Here is a 20,656-nt window from a genome sequence, read left to right on the forward strand (position 1 = left end):
TTCTCTGATAGTAGACAATACAGACTATTTTGGAACTCTCAGCACGAAACGAGTGAAACATCTTCACATGCTAAAATGTTATTGTTAGAAAATGAGCTGAATAACCAGCACATTTCAGATAAGGGAGTTTAAGGGAGATAAGGGAATTTATGCTGAGACATTCTGTACTAATTACTGATGCATTTCCTTTTCATTGTTTCGTTTTAAACTGCATGTAGAGTGTATGTCATCTACAGATCTTTCACACCACAATCCTCTCTGCAGTCCTCAAAAAACAAAAAACAAACAAACAAAAAAAACCCCCCAAAACAAGTGTAAATGTCAGTAGCTGCAGACACTGTGAAGAGAAATATTTTAGGTAAAAGTAGGCCATGTCCCCATTTGGCCAGATGGACTTGAGATTCTATCCACACGAAAATAAACCTAAAGAACAAAGACAATGCCCAGAAACTGGACTCCTAAGTCGAGAAGCACTCCTCTGTTTAACCGGCATAATGTGTAACTTAGTCAAGCAAGGCACTGAGACATGTATCATTACCGTGTTCCTGCATACCAGGCCTGGAATCTGAAGACACCGCGAAGCCCATTAACACTGACTTTGTTACTTAGTGCATTTGCTACACGTATCAGATAACCAGCGTGAAAGCCAGCAGAGAGGTGGAATGTGATTAAGTGGGCTGTCTGTCATGTTGTACACTTGGGTATTTGTTGTGTTGCTTTGCATAAATCTAACCCATACAGCATTATTATTATTAACAGAGACCTCTGCTAGAGAGAGCTCATGAATATAACAACTCATTTACAGGAGGAGAGTTCCAGCCTGCGGTATAATGGAGATGCTTCCCAGAAGGACATAAACTATGTAAGCTGTAATTACTTGAAGTTGAATCCTGCATTTATTATCCTATTAAAAAGAGCAAAATTTTTTTACAATTCACAAGAGGTTTGTGAGTAGAGCCTGGCTGAAATACTGTTGTCCTGTAGCAGAGCCCTGGGAAGGAAACTGTGGTGGATGAAGGATCTGGGATGTAGCGAAGAGAGAGCAGAGCACAAGATGACCGTGTTGTTATTGGACAAAAGGAAGCTTGGGTTTGATTGATGATGTTTGATTACACCGACAAAAAAAATATACAAAAATGATTACAGCAGAATATTATCAGTAGTCTTTAATGAAATACAGCATAGAGGCATGACATATTTGACTAATTTTGCATGTTATTACCAGATACAGATATGTGTGCACTATTGAAAGTCAAGTCTTCAAACCAATAATCATCTTTCACGCCACCTTTGTGTTGTGTTTCTCAGCTCACGTAATTTTTCAGTGTTGTTTTATTCCCTCATAAACTGAGATCTACAACTGTGGTCAGAAGTTTACATATACTCATCATGGGCTTAAATGTTATGGTAATTTGGTGCTTTTAATGTATTCTTTAAATTCTCTTATTCTTATTCTTTTGTTTTCAAAGTGGAATAATTGTAAAGGTGTAGTTGAAGAATGTGGAGGGAGCCCTCAGCCCGATTTGCAAAATCAAATAAAGCGTGCACATATTAAGCAGCAGCTTTAGTTTACCTCAGTTTTAAAAATAACACATTGACACACTGCAAAGTTTTAGGTTTTGAAATAAAGAAGAGAGCTTCTTTCCACATTGAACAAAGGATCCACAAAAGAAGTTTCAGGGGTTTAAATGTACTTAATGAACTGATTCTGATGCCTGGGGCTAGAAATGATTAATCCCAAGACTGAAAGTCAAACATCTGCTGTGCACCAACCAACCACCCTCAGTGAGATGGCTGGGCTTAGGCTGAGCTGTTTGGCTCAGGAAGGAGTAAATCTGGAGTCCAATTAATGGAACAAGACCTCAGGTGTGGTATACAGACACTTTCTATTTAGAAAATCTGTCTATAAATGAGAGCTGATTTACTACTGTAGCTACCTTTGACAAAACTGGGACCCAGTTAAGATGATTCAACTGCAACACAAGACATATTATTCTCTAAGGTTAAAAAAAAAAAAAAAAAAAAAAAAAGAGAAGGAAGGGTTGGCTAAGGGCTTGAAGTATCAGGAGAGCTACTCTTACAAGAAATAGAGTAGATGTAGAGATACATACACCGGAGTACCGAATGGACTCAGGTGCAGACCAAGGTTTCCTTTCAAAAGACAAGTCAGTAGTTTGTTTGTTTGTTTGTTTGTTTTTACAGAAAACGTGTGATATATACAAAGTGCAGAGCTCCAGGAATCTGTGGGGGAAGAAAGGGAGAAGTCCACATATGAATGCTCCTTCGCTGTTTCTCCACACTCCTCGTCAGACACTCATACTTTTTGTCCCACACGCACTTCGCCACTCAGCCGCTCTCAGACAATCCAGGACAGGAAACAGGAACAGTTCCAGGGGAATCTATATACAGGAGAAAATGGTCAGAAACAAGTTAGCGCTTTGCACAGAATAAACAGGTTTCAGGCGAGCTGATGACAGAATAATAATCAGTCTTCGCTTTACGCACAGAAATTTGTCCAGATTATTTGATACTACGTAGAGGAGATGATTAATTATTCAATTTATTTACTTTTTTTTTTACACAACATTATTTTGAAATTAGTCTATAATTTAGTAGATGCGAATTAGCCTAGCTGTTTCTTGCTAGCAACACCCTATTTTCCTGCCTTTCCTGGAAATTCACTTGAGATGTAATGCTGCCACCCTGCGACAGACTGGCGACCTGTCCAGGGTGTACCCCGCCTTTCGCCCTATGCCAGCTGGGATAGGCTCCAGCGCCCCCCGCGACCCTGAAAAGGATAAGCGGAAGCGAATGGATGGATGGATGTAATGCTGCCATGAAATTGAAAATGAAGTTATATTTTTCATGAAACAGTAAAATTTCTTCTTCTAAATTCTAATATTAGTATTGTTTTCTGTGTTCTAATGTGAATAAAATATGGATGTATAGTGTTTGCGCATGTAATATAAATAATGAGTCAGAATCCGCTTTACAAATATTTTGTATGATAGGAGTAAGTTAAGTAAATTTATGGATTTTACATTGAGTGACCCATACAGCAATAGTACTTACACAATACATTATTGTAAACAAACCACGGCGGACACGTCCACATTTTTATGCTCTTCAGCATATAGTTGTTATCACTTCACACAGCTGCAGCTTTCAAGCTCGCAACTGAACGCTTCACCAACAAAAACTGACACAGGCAGCGCACAACTTTTTGTGACCTTGACATTTGAAGCAAAGTCCAAGCAGCTTGCAAACATCCACCTTGGGTTTCTCGATACGTCAAACTTTAACTTTTTTTCTATCGTACTTTGGGTGGGACAACATTTTAGACTGAAGATCTAAAGGACCCTAGTTCGATCCTGGGTTTCGGCAAAGCTATTTTGGTCACCATCTAGGGCTTGGTAGGTTTGTTGGTAGGACTTCATTATACGGCCTACAACTACGTGGATCATTGCCATCAAATGAGAAAACAAACACAGATGGTGCACCTTGCAAACGTCCATCAAGTGGAGGTGGAATTTGAAGAAGGTCCTCCTTCAGAAGCTCCCAGGCCTCACCCATTATACCATTGACTTACCTAGGGCTTGGTAGGTTGGGTGATCACACGTCATAATACAGCCTAGCGATGTTTCCCCTAGAATCAAATCCTTCCCTTGGCTCTTGTCTGAAATGACCATTTAATAATATCTAACTGCAAATCCTCACCAGTACCTACAGTAAAATGAGAGGATAAGAGATCACGTTTTTACAGAAAAGAAAGACATTATGTGTCCCAGAGGACAAACATGTGACTGTTGTTACCTGGGTAGCTCAGATGGAAGAGCATCAGACTTTTAATCTGAGGGTCCAGGGTTCAAGTCCCTGTCCAGGTGTCTCCTTTGGATCCTTGCCCTTCCATGGCTTTACCTAACAAGCTCAGTTGTTCTTGATAGTTCTGTGACCTCATTGTCATCTTTAGCAAAGTCCATAGACTGCAGGTGGGATGACGATGTGGGATTTGTGGATATCAGGGACAGAGGCCTCTTTTAGATAATCCCACCGTACAAGATCTGTAAAGAATCTTTCCCTGCCCCTCGGTCCTACTCACCGCCAGTTGGTTCTCAGCTCAGCTCCTTTGCGAAACCTGGTGTCTAAGACATGCCAATCTCACCAAATCCGCCCTGGGTTTCTCGACACGTTAAACTTTCACTTTTTTTCTGTCTTACTTTAGGTGGGACAACATTTAAGCCGTTCAGAGTTGGACTTGGTGGTGTGTTTTGGATCATTGTCCTACTACAGAACCTAAGTGCGCTTCAGCTTCAGGTCAATGAACAGATTACCATACATTCTCCTTTAGGATGTTTTGGTAGACACCACAGCAAGTCCTCCAGGTCCTGAGGCAGCAAAACAGCGCCAGACCAACAAACTACCACCACCATATTTTACTGTTGATATGGTGTTCCTTTTCTGAGATGCTGTGTTACTTTTACGCCAGATGTAATGGGACACACATCTTCCGAAAGGTTGAAAAGTCTTGGACTAAAAAGACAAAAGTTAGAGTATTACTTGAATACTTGTCTTGTCCAAGTATTGAGGATCATCAAGATGTTTTCTGGACTGAAATGAGCCTTTATGTTCCTTTTGCTCAGTAGTGGATTTTCTCTTGGAACTCTACCATAAGAAAGAGACTGGGCAAAAATGTCAGAGTCATGAACAGTAACCTTAACTGACACAAATGAAGCCTGAGTTCTTTAAATGTGGTTCTGGGGTCTTTTGTGACTTCTCAGATGAGTAGTCACTGCTCTCTCACTTAATTTTGGTAAGTCAGCCTGGAAACCATTGTTTCCTGTTTTAACAATTTGTAGATAATGGCTCTCACTGTGGTTGGCTGAGGTCCCACAGCTTTATAACCTTTTCCTGACTGATAGCATGGCAGCATTGTGCCGCTGATACAAAGAATGATACTTATGGAGATTTTTTTTAAAAAAAGAAGAAGAAGAAAAAAGTACATCAACAACATAGCTAATTTTTAGAACTGATTTATACATCTCCTGGTGTATAATCAGTGTTGAGAGTAACATGTTCCAAAGTAATGTGGTTTTAAGTGTCATTAAACTCTAATTATAATAACACTTTTCTGTAACGTTCTATCCACTCTCTTCCACCTATCAGGGTTACTGGAGCCTACCCCAGCTGTAATAGAGTGAGAAGCAGGGTACACCCTGCATGGGTCACCAGCCTGGGGCAAGACTAACACACAGAGACAGACAACCGTTTGCACACACATTCACGCCTATGGGCAATTTAGATTCACCAATTCACGTAACCTGTCAGGGCGTTGGGTGTTTTGACCCAGCATTGTGAGTTTATTGTTTTTTTGTAACTTTTCTATTATAAAGATGATTTAATTTCACAACTGTGGGTACACACCTCGCACTGGTCACCTGGCCGTCACATAAACCCAGTAACTGCATGTCATTGAACTGTGGGAGGAAACGAGAGCACCCAGAGAGAACCCATGCAGACACGGGGAGAACATGCAAACTCCACACAGAAAGACCCTGGCCAAGTGGTGGAGCTCGGGGACTTCTTGCTGTAAGGCAACAGTGCTAACCACCATGACAACATGCTGTTCAAACAAGTTATTGGTTACAGACTGTAACCAATAACTTGATTTCCAAGTTATTTGCACACCTGGCGGGTAGAAAGACAAAGTCAAACAATTTTGCTTTTTTTCCTCCAAATTTGGATTACAATCAGGCAATTTCAGTTAATTCAGCAGAAGGAGCTACAATTTTTGATGAGTGGAGATATGGGGTAATATTTATATTAGGTAAAAGAAGTAGCGGGTCATGGTAAAGTAAAAAGTGTGTTTAGGACAGAAGTCATAACATTGGCTTTTTATTTTCATTGCTAACACAAAGCTTACACATAACCCACAGTGACCCACAGCTGTGTGTACATCAACCCCAGTGCAGGAGCCAGAAACTGGGTCATCAGTAGGTAACAAAAGCACTAATGGACAGTCACGCTTGTAGTGCTGTACGTTTCATTCTTCCTTTTCCTACAATAGAATCATTGTGGCAGTTGGTTTGAAATTTCTTTGGAGTGTCTTTCAACTCAGAATTTTTTTCCTTGTCAAATGTGGATATCCTTCTGTTGTAACCCCTGCTTATCAAAGCATGAAGTTAACTGTATCACAGAAATCACAGTTATCATCCTGAGAAATAATACGTATAATAAGTATTAAACTTCAAACTTTGAAGGACCCAGGTGCGGACACAGACAAACGAGGCAAAATGTTTACTGAACTCAAAGTGAGCCTTTATTAGGGCCGGTAAACAGTAAAGCAAAAATAAACAAACATAAAATATGGCAATGACCTAAACAAAGTGCCTAAACTGGGAAACAACTAAAGACTAAGACAAACTAAGACTCTGACTTGAACTGTAACTATGAGCTATGAACACGACATGAAAAAGCAAAGAACAGAATTCTGGACTGGTACATGAAAGACTATGAAAACATGACAGGAGCAGATTACTATGAACATGACCAGAACAGAGACTGAAAAACTATGAATCATGACGTGTCGCTAGAGTGACAGGAATGGTAACAGATGACGCGGCACAGATAGGGGACCTAGCTTCTATCGGATATTTATATAGAGATCCTCCAGCTTCAAACTGTATTACCCTTCAAGGACCTGCAGTTCAAAAAAGCGCCCCTCCGGCAGTCAAACCCATCTGTTTTCTGACTGGATTGTTAAATTTGTGATTGACATGATATTGACCAATCAGTTGAAAGGAAGAAAAATAGGGTCAAAATTCATACTTGTTACTTGAAACTTGAGTGCAGAGTTTCACATGTATTTTTTGGCTAAGTCAAAACACAAATCTTTTTTTTTACGCACACACAAATTCTTTTTACACATACAAATCTTTTTTACACACACACAAATTCTTTTTACACATACAAAACTGATTTACAAGTACAAAATATTTATGACCACAATTTGAGCCCATACCATTAGACCAGTCTGCATCAAATTTGAGTTGATTTCTCCCGGGATTTATTTAGTAATGCCAATTCAAGTTCCATCCTCTGCCAATTGCCCTATGGTAGTGGGCAGGCTGGAGTCTACCATAGGGCAAGAGGCGGGGTACACTCACAAAGACACACATCCATCCACATCGACACCACACTCTGAATGGCAGACACTTAGATGCCCCCCTCTGCAACAAACTCAGGATGTAGCCAGATTGGCGACGGATTATCAGCCAGGGGTGTAGGAAGACCTGCCTGCTCTCCTCCCTGCTTGGCAGTGTTAGGGGTGGCCTGTTGGGTGCATGTGTTGGTATAGTGAATATGACGTGTGAAAACTAGAAAGCTTTAGAAATTGAGAAGAAAAAAGCAACATATTACAATTCAGTTTTATTTATATAGTGCGAAATCAAAACAAAAGTTGCCTCAAGCACTTTATATTGTAGGGTCAAGACTAGGGATGTTACTGGCAACTAATTTCTTAATCAACTACATGAGGAAAAACAATTAGACTAACCAACTAGTATAAAACTAAGAAACAATGACAACAGATATGTCATGGTCCTGGGTGTTCAACCCAGTTTTGGGTTTTTTTTGTTGTTATGAACTTGTGCTGTAGCTCTATATTACTGTTTCTAGAGCTTCCGTTACACTAGTCTCTGAGTCTTCTTTATTCGTATTTTAAATTCTATATGTATTGTTGCTCTTGTTTGTTCCCTTCACATCCATGCTGTCCTAGTCTCCTCTCTGTGTCTGTCAGTCTACCCTCTCATGTACCCATGTCAGTCTGTTTCTTCCAGAGGTGGGACCAAGTCATTGTTTTGCAAGTCTCAAGTAAGTCTCAAGTCTTTATCCTCAAGTCTCAAGTCAAGTCTCAAGTAATGTCAGGCAAGTCAGAGTTGAGTCTCAAGTCACTGGTGTAAAAGTCCGAGTAAAGTCACAAGTCTAAAATTTTGAATTTCAAGTCCTTTCGAGTCTTTAAAAAAAAAACGAAAAAAAGCATGTTGCAGTTATATGCTAAATGTAAATATTAGACCATGTAATTTTTAAATCTGTGTTTTTCTCAACACATGACAAAATAGTGAACTTAGAAAATATACACAAATTGTGAAATTGCACCTCTTTAAAATGCAGCTCAATTAAACCTAGCTCCAAGAATAATTTTCACCGACAGTTCTGAGATAAGCTGCATGTTATTCTTGGATGCGGTTGTAGGACCGGCTTTAAAATCGCATGACAAAAATATCATACATAAATAAATGATATTTTTTTTAAAATATCATTTAAAAAAAAACTGCATCACCAACGTAGCCTGGAAAACATTTGCTAGTAAGATGAAGTCAGCTATCTCATCATAGCATATTTATATGCATATTTATAATTATACGCTTCTTGGAGTGAGTGCATACACTCATGAAGTTTAGTAACTTCCGGTCACTGCAACAAGCTCAGGTACAGTTTACCGACGGATGGGTACAGCACCTTGAAATGCACCGTGTAGAAAGTAAAGACCATCGTACGTATCATAAGTTTACCAGTCTCAGAAATCGTCGTCATAAATACACATTCGTTAACCGTTTATTAATATAACCTTTGAGCTCAACGGTAATTAATTAGCAGTGGAAATAATTTCTGGTAGCATCACAGAAATGTAGCAGTGACAATAATATTGTATGTTGTAATCGCACTGGACAATTAGTGATACAAAACAACTGTTTTATCCTGTGAATAAAAGTATATGTTTTTGTCAATGTACCATAATAACAGAAGCGAAACGCAATATTGTGTCAGGACAATTCACTATTTATGCACAATAAATAAAGGAGCATAGCGCGACAATTTCTGTTCAGCGCCAGACTTGCTTGTAACCTATATCACCAATTATGTTAAGAAAAATGACGCATTAACTACAACAGCAGACTGACCTTTGTGGAAATGCTTGGAGCAGACTAACCTGTGAGCTGGAGGGTTCTGGGACGTTATATTTGGTCTTTGAATGGCTGCAATCCAGGCCATCCGTCGCCTCTTTGTTACTTCGGAAACATGGCTCGAACAATTTCTCTTCAACGACGTAATCCGATAACAACCGATCTCTTTACCCGTCGGCTTCCCGTGGCTGTCATGCGACCGGCTATTGCAGTTAATAATACAACAGCTTCTTGCCATTTTTGTGTTTCTTTTTATCGCTGTATAACTGATTTTAATTGAAAGCCTGCGTGCGCTAGTACCGCTTGCCACGAGTTCCCAGAATCCTTTGCGGTTCTACCCGTGAATGACGTCACATTTTCAATCTCTATATAATATGCATGTTAAATTTTATATTTGGGGTAAAATATCAAGTCTTTTCAAGTAAACCGGTTCAAGTCCAATTCAAGTCCCAAGTCATTGGTGTAAAAGTCCAAGTCAAGTCACAAGTCTTAGAACATTTTTTCAAGTCAAGTCTAAAGTCATAAAATTAATGACTCGAGTCTGACTTGAGTCCAAGTCATGTGACTCGAGTCCACACCTCTGGTTTCTTCCCATTCCCAGTGTCAACCCCATGTGTCTTAGTCCTGGCCTCTGTGTTTGTTACTTCCTGTTTTATTGTGATAGTGTCATGCTTTATGTGTATTATGTTTAGTATTGCTTCCCCTTTCTTGTCAGTCAGATTAGTGTCAGCTGTATTCCCACCTGTGTTGTGTTCTCCCTCATGGTTGTGTTGTGCCTCGCAGAATGTTTTACTCATTGACACAAAGTGACAGAAAAACATGACCACATAATGGACCGAGTGGACTCAAATTTGTTTTCTGAGGAAATATTTGCTCTTTGGGATTATTGCCAGAGCTTAATCCATGCTATAGACCTGTACTGGAGTCACCTGCAGGGTGTTGTCTTTGATAGTTTCCTTTCCTTCACAACCTGTGTGTTTCCCAACACTATTTTGTTAGCACCCAGCTAAGAACAAAAATATGTTTTGAACTGTTTGGCATGGGCACCCCAATTAAAGACTTGGAATTCCTGGCCTCTTGGTTGTCTCGCAATCTGACAGCTCTCTACAGCTCTCAGTCACCTACAGCAGATGTGTCCTTCCATGTTTCCATTACAGCAGGCCTGCTCCTCTTTGCCTTTGCAGCCAGTTCACTCCTCACAAGCCTATTTTCAGGTTGGATTGTGTGCTGAAAAAGACGAACTTGCCCCTGCCTCAGCCTTCTCCTAGAAATTGAAACAGAGGGTTTGATTTCCACCTCTGTGAATTCTAAGACTGTCAACATTCCAGAGAAGTGTTCCAGAAAACCAAAAAACAGATATCTGTCCTCCAAGCTCTGAGATTGTGAGACTTAGTGCTCCTATCCTGGTTTGCCCTCAGACTGAGTCGTAGGTCTCAGTGCACTCTCGACTGCAAAAATATGCAGCCTTCTGCATCAGTTGGGTACTGAGCCGAGACGTCCCAGCCGTCTTACTTCGCAGCATCTGCTCCTGCGCTATCTCCACCAGAGGTTCCCACACCATCTGCTCCATCTCTGATAGACTTCTCCGCACCGTCTGCTAATAGGTTTATCGTTGTAGCGTGTAGCTTTCCTCCTGCCAAGCCTCCCAAGGGTCTCCATCTGTGCTGCTGCTGTTGGCAACCTCCAGTCCTGTCACCCCAGAGTCTCCACCACTCTCGCCCAGGGTTTGCGTCACCGCTGTCAACCCAGGGTCTGCACCACCATTGCTGGCCTCTAGTCCTGTTGCCTGAAAGTCTCTGTCCTTACCAAAACTGGCCATTGGTGGTCACTTTTTAAGTTACATTTGAGAAAATGTAATGGTTTAATGGAAAAAATAAAGCCATCCAATTTTATCAGAAAGTTCCCTTCTGCCCCTTGTATCGGTAATCTCATTCTAATACTGTTAACAAAAATGTGAGGCCTAGATTAACAGATTTGTGGTGTTTCTCAACAAAGATGCATCATCTGGCGGCAGATGGCTGCATAACATTTAGGACACAATAGTTTGCCAGCCCCCTGTGTGAATCACTATCTTATCGTGATGGAATTGTCTGTGTGTCCCAGGGATGCCAGGCACTATGTTGTCTGGGGCTTTTTGTCCCCTGGTAGGGTCTCATGTGGCAAATTGGTCCTGGGTGAGGAACCAGACAAGGAGCGATCCAAAAGCCCCTATGAGCAGAAGATTGAGGGAACCCTTCACCCAGGCAGAGACCTTGGCAGACCAATCCCCAGCTACAGAAACTAGCATTTGGGACATGCAGTGTAACCTCTCCAGTAGGGAAGGAGCATGAATTAGTACATGAGGTTAAGAGGTACCAGCTGGACATAGTTGGGCTCACCTCAATGGAGATATAGTTGGGCTCACCTCCTGGAGACTTGTTCCAGAGCCCAAGCTCCGGAACGAATCTCCAGGTGAGGGTCTGGACTCTTTTTCAGTCTAGAGTACACTCCCTTGGTGAGAGGCAGCGGGCTGGAGTGGGTATCTTCGTATCTGCCTGAACGGTTGGGTTTTTTCCAGTGGAAGAGAGGGTTTGCTCCCTGCACCTTCGGGTCGGGGAACAGGTCCTGACTGTCGTCTGAACTTATGCACCAAATGTTTCAGAGTATCTGGCTTTCTTTCTGGAGTCCCTGGGCAAATTGGTTGAGGGTACTCCACCTGTGGTCCTACTAGGACACTTCAGTGCTCATGTAAACAATGGCAATTAGATGTGGAGGGGTGTGATTGAGAGGAATGGTCTGCCAGATGTGAACCCAAGTGGTGTACTGTTATTGAACTTCTGTGCAAACCACAGTTTCTCCATAACAAACACCATGTTCAAACATAAGGGTACGTGTACGTGGCACCAGGACACTATAGACCGCAGAGGGGCTGTTGTGGATGAGGATGCTGGACAGACCTGGCGCGCCTAAAAGTATAGTCGGGTTGAGGCCCCAATCCACGAGATCTTCAACTCCCACCTCCGTCAGAGTTTCGACAGCCTTCCAAGGGAGATTGGGGACATTGAGTCCAAATGTTCAGCACCTCCATTGCTGAAGAAGCTGCACTGAGCTGCGGCTGCAAGGTGGTTGGTGCCTGTCATGGTGGTAACCCCGAACTAGATGGTGACCAGAACCAGAGGTAAAGTTAACCATCAGGATGAAGAAAAAATCTGGCTTGGTTAGCTTGTGGGACTTGGAAGGTAGGTCCTGACAGGCAAAGTGGAACTGGACTTGTGGCTCAAGCAAAAACTCGAATGTGAGAGGAGTACGGAGAGGCCATGGAAACTGTCAAGCTACTCAGGAGGGGAAAGCGGTGCTCTACCTGTAGTCTGCATAGTGCGGGCAGAGCGCTGCTGACTTGGACATTGTCGGGCAGTGGAAGAAATACTTTGAGGACCTCCTTAATCCCACTGACACGTCTGTCGTAGAGAAAGTAGAGTCTGGGGTTGAGGGAGACAACTCATCTTACCTGACAACTCAGGTAACTGAAGCAGTTAAACATCTCCTTGGTGGCAGGGCCCCTGGGGTGGAGAAGTTGCTCTGAGTTCCTGAAAGCTCTGGATGTTGTAGGACTGTCTTAGTTGACATGCCTCTGCAACATTATGTGGAGATCAAGGGGGTACCTCTGGATTTGTAGATCAGTGTGGTGGTTCCTATCTTCAAGAAAGGGGACCAGAGGATGTGCTCCAACTATAGGGGAAACATACTCCTCAGTCTCCCCCAGAAGGTTTGTGCCAGGGCGCTTAAAAGGAGTCTGTCCATCAGTCGAATGTCAGATACAGGAGGAATAATGCGGTTTCCGTCCTGGTGGCAGAACACTGGAACAGTTCTTTACCCTCTAGAGCAGGGGTGCTCACACTTTTTCCGCATGTGAGCTACTTATAAAATGACCAAGTCAAAATGATCTACCCACTACAAAAATCCAAAACATATACTTATTTATAAATATATTGAGGATTCTTTATATCTACAATGTATATACATGCATAACCGCAATATCCAATATTTCACAACACAATTAACTATGTAAATTTTTTGTCATTACCTGAGTTTACTCTGATGACTTGCACTGAATTGAATCAGCCAGGGATGCATAGTCCGGACAGTAGCTGCTGACGGCCAGGTTTAAGAGAAAAAACCGAGAGCTAAAAATTGGAGTTAACTCGCTGACTAGCTTGTCAGTTTTACTACACTTCGCGCCGCTGTTTGCGCATGCGCAGCGACCTAAGCGTCAGAAAAAATCTGCTGTCATCTGACTGGCTTCCCTGTATCAATCAAGTGACGGGATGGATGATAGGCTGGCATCTATTTTTTTTAATGCCATGCGATCTACCAATACTACCTTTGCGATCGACTGGTCGATCGCGATCGACGTATTGAGCACCCCTGCTCTAGAGGATACTAAAGGGGGCATGGGAGTTTTCCCAACCAATCTACATGTGTTTTGTGGACTTGAAGAAGGCATTAGACCGTGTCCCTCGGGGTGCCCTGTGGGAGGTGCTTCCGTAGTATGGTGTTTCTGTCGCATTGCTACAGGCCATTCACTCCTTATACAACCATTGTAAAAGCTTGGTCCAAATAGCTGGCAATAAGTTGAACTGGTTCCCGGGGTGTGTTAACCCTCTGGGGTCCAGGGTATAATTTGACGTTTTTGACTACTTTTGATTTGATCTCTATATTTCACCTTTAAAAACTGTTCATCTTGCCTTGTTTGGTATCATTATTTTCAGCGAAACCTCAAATATCTGAATTTGAAGTTATTTTTTCATTTTGGCATACTGTATTAACACAATTGATCTAAATTCAGACAGACACAGGTCCTCCAATCAGCTCTATGCAGCAGACAGGCTTACAGTGGTGCTTGTGGGATATAGAAAGAAACACTTCTCTTCCAGACATTAAACTGAAAAGAACAATGGCCTCATTCCCCACTGACTGTACAAATAAAGATGTATTTTTTAATTGTTAATTATCTCACGAGTCGCTGTTGCTACCATCAGCCACCATGCAGACAAGTTTTTTGTTTACAGATGATTTATTCTAAGTTACCCAAAAGGATAGCTCATTTTTGTCATCGTGAGAACTAATTAAAATGAAGTCAATTATATTCAGAAACATCACCATATCTTAAACATAAAAATATAATGCTACTCTAGCTTTTCTCACATATTTAGTGAAATTAAATAACTTAAACCATCATGTGACATGGTTTGCAATAACACTGTTATCAAAATAAACCCAGCAAATAAAAGTGTAGAAACACAAATACATTTTGTCATGGTTTCATGGAAACTCAGAGATACCATAAAGACACCTCATTGTTGCCATAGTGCTCTTCGCAGCTGCACTTCATTTCAAAAAGGTAGGTTAATAAATTGGATTTAACTTAACCACAATACTTAAACATTTTTTATAAACTTGAGTCCAGCTTGAAGGCAGTGATACAGCGAAACCCGTGGTACATGCTTTACTTGTTATGTGTCACTAAAAAGTCCGTGCTGAACATTACTTCCACTCCACTAAGTTTCAAAAGAAAATCCCGCAATTAAAGTAACAAATACAATGAAGAACATTAAAATAATTCACTGTCAGGTATAACTGCTATGATTTTGACGACAGAGATTAGCTGCTTAATTTTGCTCTGCCCTGCCTACTGAGAAACCTGACACCAGGTTATTTGCATACTAACAGTGATTAGATGTTTAGCTGGGGGGAGGGTGAGTGGGGGTTCACTGCCGAGTGCAGAGCACGGAGGGAAAGAGCAAACATGACGTGAAACATATCATCTCATTTGTGCCTTTTCCAGCAGATTTTTCAGCTACTGTAGTAAATGTCCATATTGTAATGGGTTGCCCTTGAGGATTCACACGCAGGACTCCTGAGTTGCGAGTTAACAATGCCCCTGGGATCCCTGGGACACACAAACCCCTCCACCACGATTCATGTGTAAAAAGAAAATCAAATGGAAAGCTGGGTGACCTGTAAGTGATGACTTGTCTGTACTTTGAGCAGCCATTAATGCACGCTTCACAGTTATTTACATAAATCTTTAAACCCATATTCTGAATACACGTTTGCAGATTTCTATAAATATTCCTGATTGCACACACATGCATCGAAATACACACACACGGATGTTCACACAAATCAAATTGCACATAAGCAAATTGAGACACACACAAATCTTTTGTTAGCTCCGCAGCAGCATCCATCAAGATGATAAGTGACAGATGGTACAGCTCAGATTCACACTGAAATAGAATGAAATAGTTGTCCATCCTCAATGACCATTGCTCTCTCCTTATCAATTTTTTTCTAGTTTTTCATTTTGTTAGTGTCATTTTAACTACTTGCAGCATGAGTAGTGCCACACGCCATTGAGGTTTTGCTGGTAGATGAGCTCCACCAGGATGACCCATCCATACATGGATCATCCAGTCAGAAGAAGCTTGCTATCACAGCCTCGAACCTATGGAGGGCATAGCAGCAGATGGGCTATCACACGAGGGAAGTTGGACAGGGCATCAACCCAGCACGAGAACCAGTATTGTATTAACATTAAGTTAGTGACCCTTCAGGTGTAGAATCAGAATCAGAACGACTTTATTTATCCCCAAGGGACAATAAAGATACAACAGAACAGCATGACGTTGAAGATAAGGACAGGCCATAAACAGGCAATAAGAGTGAGATAATACATACACATAATATACAGTATATACACAGTTTTAAAATTACACAGTTTTAAAATTAAAGTGACTGAATAGGTGAATAAATAACTGTAAGTGACTAAAAGTGAGTAAAGTGTCGGCAGTATAAAAAGAGTGTAGAGTAGTTTATGTTTATGGGTGTGGGAAATGGTCTTATCGGCTAAAGTTATAAAGCAGAGTGGCTTTGGGGACAAAGGTGGCTCTCCTCCTCTCAGTCCTGCAGGAAATACAGCGGAGGCGTCGCCCAGAGGGGAACCATTGAAATGCGGGGTGGAGAATGTGAGATGGGTCATTGATGATTTTGGCTGCCTGTCTAAGGGCCTGTTGACTGAAAACCTGTGCCAGAGTTCTGACAGGCAGGCCAATGATTTTAGAGCACCCTGATTTACTGTGCTGCACTCTGTTCCTGAGAATTTCAGGAGGTTGTCAAAGATGGTTCCCAGGTATTTGTACTCCTCAACTACCTCCACTGGCTTCCCATGAATAGTGGTGGTGACTGAAGCAGCCAGATCCCTCTGCCTACTGGAGAAGGTCACGACCATCTGTTTGGTTTTGCTCACGTTCAGTTCAAGTTTGGAGCTGTTACACCACTCTACAAACTCCTGAAGAGTAGGCCTGTGGTGTTGTGAGGGGTCTGACAGCAGTGACAGGAGAACTGTGTCGTCAGCATATTTCACCAGGTTACAATTGGGCTGTGTGGATCTCCATCGGTGTAGAGGATGAAGAGCAGGTGGGAGAGCACAGAGCCCTGGGGGGAGCCAGTGGAGGTGGAACGGAGAACAGAAAGAGAGTTGTTGACCCGAACTTTCTTATTTTAAACTCTCACTTTTAAGTCCTGGTGAGTGAGGATGTGGACTCTTCAAGCTTGGCGATGTTGTCCATCTCAAACCTGGTGTAGAAATTATTGAGGTTGTCAGGGAGGGAGGAAGGGTTGCTGCCTTCCACCTGGAGGGTTCTGGGGGTGGTGACCACAGTATTCATACTGTTGATATCCCTTAAGCGAGTTGTCAAGAGAACATTGGGTGAAATCACCCAGGATGAACTTGGGAGAGTCCGGTGATAATTGTTCAAGTTTGTACAGAGTGTTGGTGAAGTACTCTGTGGCTTTAGCTGCATCAACTCTGGGGTGGATGTAAACCAAGATGATGAAAAGCTGTGGGAATTCTCTGGGGAGGTAGTAGGGGTGCAGGGAAACTGCCAGAAGCTCGATGTCTGTAGTGCACAGCTTCTGCCTCACAGTGACTGTAGAGCACCAGCTGTTGTTTACATACAGACACACTCTGCTGCCATGTTGCTTCCCGGTGCGTTCGCGGTCTCTGTCCAGACGAAGGGGTGGTGAAAAGCCATCAGTGTGCAGCGTGCTGTCATAGTCGCTGTTGTTTAACCATGATTCCGTAAATGCCAGAACGGAGGAAGTTCTGTACTCATGCAGGTGGTTGACGCAGGCTTGCAGCTCGTCCAGATTGAAGCAGAGAGACCGCACATTAGCAAGGATAATGGATGGGAATGCTCGTTGTTTGTGTGTCTCCCTCTTGAGTCCTGGTTACCTTGTTATTGTGAGTTTTTTTATTTCCGTGTCCACTGAGTATTTCCTCGGGAAAGTAGTCCATGGGAGTAGAGTGAAAAAGCAGGAGGCTGGGATGCAGCTGCAAGGTTTAGTTGAGCCTTGGGGTCATGTCGAGTGTCGAAAACAAGTCCGAAAATGACTGGGAAAGGAAAAGGAAAAGAATACAACTATACCAAGCACACAGCTCAAAACAACAATGAAAAGAGCAGTAAAGTTAGAAAAAGAATGAAAAAGAACACAAAACTTGTCACGATCCTGGGTCTTTTGACCCAGCATTTTGAGTTTGATTTTCTGTTCATGTTTATGGCTTATGTTTAAGCCCTTTAGGTTTTCTAAGTTCATTTTTTTTTACCATGCCTAGGTTGTTATAGTTCTTTGTTATTATATTCCCCTTGTGTCTTCCAACCCCTGTTAAGTCTCCTTGCCCTTCATGTGTTTCATGTCTGTGTCTTATGTTGTCAAGTTCAGCTTGTCAAATTCAAATTCAAATTTTATTTGTCACACACACACAACCAGACACAGTATGACATGGGGGTGAAATGCTTGTAGCTGTACAATGCCCGACCATTAAATGACAGAAGAAAGGTTTTACAATATTTACAATTTACAGTTTACTACAAAAATTTACAAATTAACTTAGGAATTTACAGTAAAGAATGTGCAAATAGCAGAAGAGATTATAAAGATAAGGATTATAAATTATAGGAATTATAGCATTATAGGAAATTATAGGAAATGTGTGGTGGTGCGTGTGGTGACGTGTGTGAGAGTCCAGTCTTATAGTGACGTGTTTGGGAGAGTCCAGTCCTACATCTGGTTCAGGACCCGAATAGCCTGGGGGAAGAAGCTCCTCCTCATTCTCTCTGTTTTGGCCTTAAGGGAGCGGAAGCGGACCTCAACAGTGAGAAGAGTCCATTGTTGGGATGGGAGAGGTCCATCATAATCTTCCTAGCTTTGGACTTGCACCGCTTGGTGTAGATGGACAGCAGGTCAGGGAGCTCTGATTGAATGATGCGTTCTGCCGAGCGCACCACCCTTTGCAGATCTCGTCTGTCCTGCTTGGTGCTGTTCCCAAACCAGGTGCAGATGTTTGCCGTCAGGACGCTCTCGATGGTGCAGGAGTAGAAGTTCTTGAGCACCTTCAGTGGCAGATGGAAGTCTCTAAGTCTTCTGAGGAAGAAGAGACGCTGACGGGCTTTCTTAACCAGGGTGTTGATGTGTCATGTCTGCGTCTTATGTTTCCTGTTTTATGTTGAAGAGGTCTTGTGTCCCTGTGTTCATCATGTTTAGTTTTACTCTTCTACTATGATGTCATTATGTTCATGTGTGTCAGCTGTTTCCCCATGTGTTCCCACTTCTCTCATTAGCCTCCTGTGTGTATTTAGTCTGTGCCTTCTCATTCAGTCTTTGTCGGATCGTCTGCGTTGTTCCCATGCCATGTACTGCGTTCAGGTTTTCATATATCCTCATCACATTGCCATGTTTGGAGTTTGTTTGTTTTTCTATTTGCCGGGGTTTTTCATAGTTCGTGTTTCCTTTCTAGTTTACCCAGTTTAGGTTATTGCTTAGTTTGCATTGTTTTCGCCCTTTTATTTTGTACTGTTCTGTCTGCCTTAATAAACGGCTCATGATCAGTTAAGTTTGAGTTTTAGAATGTCTGCACCTGGGTCCACTCTTCACACTCCAGTTTGCCTCAGCAGACAGTGACAAAACTGCTCAGCTGACTGGCCAGTCGACCACACGAGCAGTGACCCGGAAATACCGGAAATCTCTGCTGAACGTTGTACTACAGTCAGCAGAGACAGAGCTTTATACAACATGTCTTGTAGGTCACCCAGACATCCAAAGACCTCCACTGACTTGCCAGAAATGCCTTGTTAGGTAGCAGGACCCACTGTCAGATCTTATGCTCCTGCAGTGTGCTCTGGGTTCTATGGTGAAACACAAATGCCTGATATTATGTAGCTGCAATTAGCAGGCTGTTTATAGATGACAAAGGCATGCTTCTGACTGGTCCTAATTTATCACTGACCTAAACCCAGATAGGCCACAGTCTGTACAGGAGCTCACTCATGCCCTGATCCACATCTTAAAAGAGGACAATATGCACCGTGTCATAAGAAGCATATCCAGACATCATAGAAGTGAATAGGCACACTGGGCCCATACTCACTACTAGTGGTGCAACCGATCAAAAAACTCACGGTTCGGATCAGATCACGGTTTTAAGTCATGGATCGGATAAATTTTTGGATCAGCAAAAAAGACAAGACAAATGTAACTGTCCGTTTATTTAGTTAAGTATTTTTTGCCCTTTAAAAACATTCAACTCTAGAATCATTCCACACAATTATATAAAAACAAATTAAGGTGCATTATAGGGCATTTTAATTATTTCCTTTAATGTGGGCACAATCAAAAACAACTTAAAATTCAATTTAAGGTATCATTGCTTCTTACTTTGAACATTTGGAGAATGAAATAAAAACTAGCTTATGTCCACATCATCAAAAAAGAAGAAAGAAAGCAAAGCAGATGTGAGCTTATAACTTCAATTTTTTTTTCAAAAAGATGAGGATGTCTACATTTTCTGGGGAGAGTGTAGACCTCTTTGCTGTAACTATGTCCCTTGCTGTTGAGAACACCCTCTCGCTAGGCACTTAAGTGGCAGGCACACCCAGATAGCGTCTTGTCATTATGGCAAGGTGAGGGTATTTACATTCATTACTTTTCCACTACGTCAGTGGATCACCATCCACTGGAATGCCACTTACTGCCTCATAGGATGCCACCTCCTCTTTGATGGTGTCAGCAAAAGCCTTGCTGCCCATGTCCTTCTGTACAAAAGTGTCGCCAAAAAGCTCTGCCATTGCCGACTTCTTTTGAGGAGGACTTGTGTCTGCTCCTGTTGGTGCTGCTTGACCCTACAGGGAAAGTTACTTTATTGATTAAAACAATTATTTTTTAAAAGAATATTTCATTGACATTAAAATGTGGCAATAACTTTGAAGAAAAACATTATCATTAAAAAATATATATATATATAATTTCTAAATATTTATTTTATTTACCTCTTCACAGTCTGCAGTGCCAAGACTGCTCACAGTCTCAGTAGTGAGATCACTGTATGTCCTCAGGTGTAGGGCAATGTCTAGGTGAGACAGGGACTTGAACCTTGGATCAAGTGCAGTAGTTCCGTGAAGGTTCTCCTGTAGGGCTGGTGGTGAAGTGTATCTGGGCTTCAGGTCCTCTGTAATGGTAGTCTTGACATCTCTTGTGATGGTGCTGTCTTCCTCACTTGGGACCATGGATTGTAGGATCCTTGTTTTCAGAGGCAGGATCATGGACACATGGTGCAGTTTCAGTGCTCAACAGAGTTGTAACCGCTTTGAGTGGTT

General features: G+C 42.0%; 1 non-coding gene across 1 annotated transcript; it reads left to right on the plus strand.

Annotated features, from left to right (window-relative positions):
* The first annotated feature begins 3,811 nt into the window (after positions 1 to 3,811).
* trnak-uuu (transfer RNA lysine (anticodon UUU)) lies at positions 3,812 to 3,884 on the plus strand. The gene has a single exon. It is a non-coding gene; the product is annotated as a tRNA-Lys (tRNA).
* The last annotated feature ends 16,772 nt before the right edge of the window (positions 3,885 to 20,656 follow it).

Source organism: Diplotaxodon limnothrissa, linkage group LG5, assembly GCF_057381915.1.
Source record: "Diplotaxodon limnothrissa isolate DT_005_m linkage group LG5, D_limnothrissa_male_GT1.1, whole genome shotgun sequence".
NCBI classification, from domain to species: Eukaryota; Metazoa; Chordata; class Actinopteri; order Cichliformes; family Cichlidae; genus Diplotaxodon; species Diplotaxodon limnothrissa.